This window comes from Rattus rattus, chromosome 14, assembly GCF_011064425.1.
Source record: "Rattus rattus isolate New Zealand chromosome 14, Rrattus_CSIRO_v1, whole genome shotgun sequence".
NCBI classification, from domain to species: domain Eukaryota; kingdom Metazoa; phylum Chordata; class Mammalia; order Rodentia; family Muridae; genus Rattus; species Rattus rattus.
The window spans coordinates 73,170,923-73,176,476 of record NC_046167.1 but is presented as its reverse complement, the minus strand read 5'-3'; the positions used below and the strand labels follow the sequence as shown (position 1 = coordinate 73,176,476).

The window sequence follows — 5,554 nt, the reverse complement described above, 5'->3', positions numbered from 1 at the left end:
CTCTCTCTCTCTCTCTCTCTCCCCATTTTTATTTTATGCACATTGTGTTTTTAAAATGTATTATTTACATACATGTATGTATGTATGTATGTATGTATGTATGTATGTATAGTGTTGTGCTTGCATGTCTGTGCACTGTATGCATGTCTGATGCCCATGGTAGTCAGAAGAGAATATTGCATCCCCTACAACTGGAGTTGCAGACAGTTGTACACCGCCATGTGGGTGCTGGGAACTGACCCTGAGCCCTCTAGAAAACCAGTCAATGCTCTTCTTCTTCTTCTTTTTTTTTTTTTAAGATTTATTTATTTATCTTATGTATATCATTCTGCCTGCATATGTGACTGCAGGCCAGAAGAGGGCACCAGATCTCATTACAGATGGTTGTGCGCCACCATGTGGTTGCTGGGAATTGAACTCATGACCTCTGGAAGAGCAGTCAGTGCTCTTAACCACTGAGCCATCTCTCCAGCCCAATGCTCTTCTTTTAGCTGAGCTATTTCTCTAGCCCCTAAGAAGGAGGTATTTTTAAAAGTTCTGGCGGGCTGGAGAGATGGCTCAGCAGTGTTGGGCACCTCTGTTGGTGTGTCTGAAGACAGCTACAGTGCACGCATATAAAATAAATAAATATTAAAAAGAAAAATAAAGAACGCCCCTCACAGGAGCATCCTGAGGCTTGGGCTTTAGTTGGTTCCAGTTGTAGTCAATGACAGCCAAGATTAGCCCTGAAGCGGTGTCTAGGGAGCACAATCAGACCCACTGATGCGGAGGAGGGAAGTCTCCGCTCCATCCCTGCCTCCCCCCCTCCCTCCCTGCTTTCCCCCTCCCTCCCTGCCTTCCCCCTCCAGGATTCTGATCATTTGAGAGATAAGGTCAACCCCTGTTCTCACCTTAATGCTGTTTTCCTCTTTCAAGCGACTCTCCCTGGGTTCAAACACCCCGGCAAAACCCAAACACCTGATCCGTCTGTCTCAGATGTGTGGCCCCACCCTCTGTGACCCACTACTCCATATGTCTCCAAGGAAGGGGACAATAGGTGAAGGCTACCACAGCGCAGTAAACTGAGGTCAGCTGGAAAGTGCTACAGGGGCCTAGCAAATTCTGGAAAGGCTAGAGTTGGGTTTGGGGACAGGAAGAGCATAACAGACAAAAGGGCAGGCATAGGAGAAATGACTAGAGAGAATTGCTGGTGTCTAGTAAGGCAGAAAACCAAAAAGCGTGATGGGGTCAGGGAGGGCTCAGGGCTTCACTTCTGTCTCCAGAGCACTTGGACAGCATCCTCGTACCCAAGCAGGTTAGGAAGATGCAGCCCATTGGACGCAGACCCGCAGACACTCATCCTTCTCAGCATTAAGGGGTCTGCCCACCTCTGAGAATTCCTGTCGGTCTACAGCTTTATCAAAACAGGGCTGACTCCACCCCCAGGCTGGGCTGTCACATGACTCAGGCATGACCAATCACATTTGTATTCCTCCTGGCTCCTTAACTGGTCCTGGCTGGACACAGTGAGTAATCCATCCAGTAAGTAATCCATCATCAAATCTCAAACAGACTTTTGCTGCCTTTGTTGAGAGAGAGGCAGACTCTCTTCTTCCCATTTGCTACCACCCAGCCTCGGGATGGAGCTAAGGTAGAAATGAGCGTTCAGGAGACAGCAAAGCCCGCAGCTGTAGACGGCTGCAGGCCTGACGCTGCAAGGCTCCGAGCTCCTGAATATGAGCACGTGAGGGGAGGCCATTTCTTCTCCCGCCATAAAACCCGCATGCAGCATCTTCAAGTAAATTCAAGCTTCTTCCTCTCTAAAGAAGCCAGCAGATCTCACGGACAGAAACCATTACAGGTTGGTATGCCACCTGCTCGAGACACCGCAGTGGTAAAGCCAGCACCTAACATCCAGTAGGCGCTACTAAGTGCTGGTGGGATAAATGAACGACTGCAGAGAAGCAAGCTAATCGTTCATCAAGTTTATGGATGACATGAAATTGGGAGCAGTTTCTAGCCAGAGGTTAAAATCATAAAGCAGATTGGCTTTCGCAAATGAGGCTATGGCAAGACAGAATCGGAATTGGATGACGTTCATTAAGTAACCGGTTTGAGGAAGTCGTCGCCGGGAGGATCCGAGAGCTGGAGACATGAATGTTTCTGTGCACGTTGCCACACAAGCTGTGGGTGGCGGGCTGGACGCGGAGGGGAAGAGGCTGATTCTCAAGGGCTGGGCTGGAAACAGGGTCAAGGCCAGTTTCCAAGCTCTGGAGACACCCTTGTCCTAAGACCTGCATCTAGGAAGCCACTTGGAACCGTAGTACGTCTGGGGAGACCTAGATGATTTGGGGAAGCAAGGGACAGATCAGAATTCAGAAGTGAGGTTAAAAACAGAGGTTGCTGATTCTGGAAGGTAGAAAAGCCTGTTTTCCAGCAGACTTTAAAGGAAGGAGCCATTCCCAGGCTGGGGAGGGTAGCACTTCTACAAGGATCTCAGAAAGAAAAGGATAGACTGGGAGACCAATGCAGTACTCCCCCAATCCTTCCACCCCATCCATCCACCCCCTCATCCTCCCAACCCCCCACCTCCCCAACCCTCGACCCTCCCATCGCCACTGCAGCCTCCAGAACACCCCCGCAGCCTCCGGAGTCCCCCCACCCCCTGCAGCCTCGAGAGCCCCCCCACAACCTGAGGGGCACCCCTCACGCATCAGGAGCCCCACCCCCACCCCCGCAGCCTCGGGAGCCCCCACACCCCGCTGCAGCCTCGGGAGCTCCACCACCCCTGCTGTTTACTCTTTTATCGGTTGCAATGAAAACCATGATGTGTGTGCCGCTGTATTGATTGTGCCTTTTAGATTTTTATGTCATTGTGGAAAGCAGCAATTATAGTCGTCTGCTCTGGAGGGAGCAAATGGCCCCGGGGGAGGACTTAAAAGGCAGCCCAAGGGGTCTCCCGATCTGGAGCTGGGGAGTAGAGGATCCCCTGGAACCTGAGAAGGGGAAGGTTCAACACACCCTCTCTCTTGGTTATGGGGCGCTTATTAGGTGCCTGTGGTGTGGTAGTTGTAGTGTCCCCTCCGTGCACCCCCACAGAAACCTTCCAGTAGCTTCCTGTCTGCATCTGAAACAGATCCACTATGCACGCACCATCTGGTCTCACCTCCCACTCTCCCTTCGTTCATTGCCCGTTTCCTGACCTGCCCATTTTCCTCTGTGCCAAGGCCTTTCTTTATGGCCGCTGTTCCCACTGCCCATGCTCACACTCAGGCCCCAGCCCAGGGCTCACTTCCTCAAGGTTCCGCCATAAAGATCCGTGTCTCACTCGCTCGCCAACTCACGTCACACGTGCCAACTGTCACGTCCCCTTCACGTCATTGCAACTTCATTCAGCAATACTGTCTGCTGAGTCCCTTGTCTCTCTCCCCTCCAAATGTAAACGCAAGGAAAATAGGGACCTCACTCTTCAGTTTTGGCAAAGGAGTTCTTGGCACATAACTGTGGTCAAAATGCCTAGCCCAGGTAAGAGTAGACAGCGAGGCTCAGAAAATGTATCCAGTACACACAAAAGACCCATCTACTCTCTGGAGAGCCATTGGCTACAATTGCTTGTACTGTGGGAACCTCCCACGCAGGCTTTCCTTGGGGATACTCTCAGCTTGTCTGTCACGTGGCTGCTTCTTCCATGATCATTTGACATTTCAAGCAAGAGGGGAGAGGACAAAACAAAAATCCAAGTCTTCCTATTTAAGTTTGGCCCCTTTTTATAGGGCCTTTCCTATTACCAGGGCATCATTCGTGGAGATCCGTGAATCTCTGGCTCTTGAGTAAGATCTGTGTCACCTGCTGCAAGGCAGACCGGCAAGGAGGCTCCACACAGGTGAAAGCTACGATGTGGGTCGGACAGCACCGTAGAGTGAACAACCACGGCGATGGCCACGGAGAGGTGAGATTTCTTACTCATGGCCATGACTATAAGCAACGGGAGTGAGACCTGAGCCCTGCTTGACTGATTCCAGTATATGGCTGCCCCCATCTGCCACACGCTGCTGCGGACATCCTGGCCCCACGTTGGAGAGGAAAGACAGTCCATGCAGGTGAGCAAGCTAACAGGTACAGACCTGCATGTTCAGCAGGGCCTTGCCTGCTCATCTCTCTGCCCCTCCCTCCCATGGGCACCTAGCCCAAACTCGGGGCGTGGCAGCCCACTCAGGCCCCGAACCCACTCATTTGCCCTTCTCTGCTCAGCGTCCCTGCTTACCCTGCACCATTCTGCCTACCCTCTGAGCACCCTAGAGGTCTCGTTCTCTAACTCTCTTTGTCCCCGAGTCATGTGACACCAACAGGGTGCCCAGGAAGATGTGAGGTGCCACATCATGCCCTTGCAGAGTTCACACTTGTGAGGTGGGGACAGATGATATACAAAAACGGAAAAAGTCAGACCCCACACTGCGGGATCGATGCTGTGAAGCTGCAGGCCCCCTTCAGGCGAACCTGGCTAAAAGATTGTGGTGGGCAGAGTCCCCCCACAAAGATGTTCACACACTACTCCCAAACTCCAGGGGTGTTACCTGGCCAAGGGAAAGTGAATTTGAACCTGGAATTAAGGGTGTGTGCAAAAGAATCGGGCTGGCCTGGTGCTGGGTTCCTTACCTAAAAGGCTTGGAATCTGCAGGCTGCGGAAACATCTCCATTGTCTGAGCTGGAATTTCCATCTTTTATGCTAATGAGGTCAGGGCCAGGGCTGGGTGTGTGGAGAAGATCGACTATGTGATTGGGAGGTTCAAGGTTTAAGTCAAAAGGTATCAGCCCAACCAGGGAGGGGGAGGAGAAGCTAAAGTCAGAATGGCCACTGAGCAGATTGACCCCAGTAAAAAGAAACCCATATACAAACTCAAGAAAACCTCCTCAGCTAGCATCACTGTACCACCAGCTATGTTGGCCCTGGGAGCTCCTGGAAGTTTCGTGTTAGGGACCCTCCCAGGCCTCCCATGAGGCAGTCTTTTCTTGGTTTGCATTTGTAAGTGTAACTCTTTCTGGAGCTCTACAAGACTTGGTGATAATTATCAAACTCGTGCAGATGGACAGCTCCTGAACTTGTAGCTGCCCTGGTGAGGATGCGGCAGTCATGTCAGAAGATATCGCAGCTTGCTATCAGTTGACTGGGTCAGAGAGGTGCCCCTGAGTGCTCTGACGCTCCACCATACCCACACGGCTCCTTCAGAATGGAAGCGCCCACACCTAGCGTGGGCAACACCCAGTTAGCAGGAGCCCAGCACCGGAGGAAGAGGGGAAAGGGGAAAGGGAGGAGGCTAGAGGAGTTTGTAGGAAGAAGGAAAAAGAGAAAGAAACTATGAAAAGGATTTGGCCCAAGAAGCTGGCTTCGAAGATCCGCAAGGCGGGAGACAGGCAGCCTTAAGAAGCTAGAAAGGTTCCCAGGCCCCCAAAGGACAAACGCAGCACTCGATCAACACCTTGATTTTAGTCTGAGAGGAGCCGCACTGAACTCCTGACCTCCAGAACAAACCTGTGCTCTCCTAACTAAGTTTGTGGTGGCTTCAATTTCTAATCT

The 5,554-nt window shown here is 51.7% G+C and overlaps 1 long non-coding RNA gene across 1 annotated transcript; it reads right to left on the bottom strand.

Annotated features, from left to right (window-relative positions):
* Positions 1 to 1,952: 1,952 nt before the first annotated feature.
* Positions 1,953 to 3,295, bottom strand: LOC116883809. Its single transcript, XR_004385792.1, has 2 exons — positions 3,183 to 3,295; positions 1,953 to 2,318 (listed from the first exon to the last, which is right to left on the bottom strand). It is a non-coding gene; the product is annotated as an uncharacterized LOC116883809 (long non-coding RNA).
* Positions 3,296 to 5,554: the final 2,259 nt, after the last annotated feature.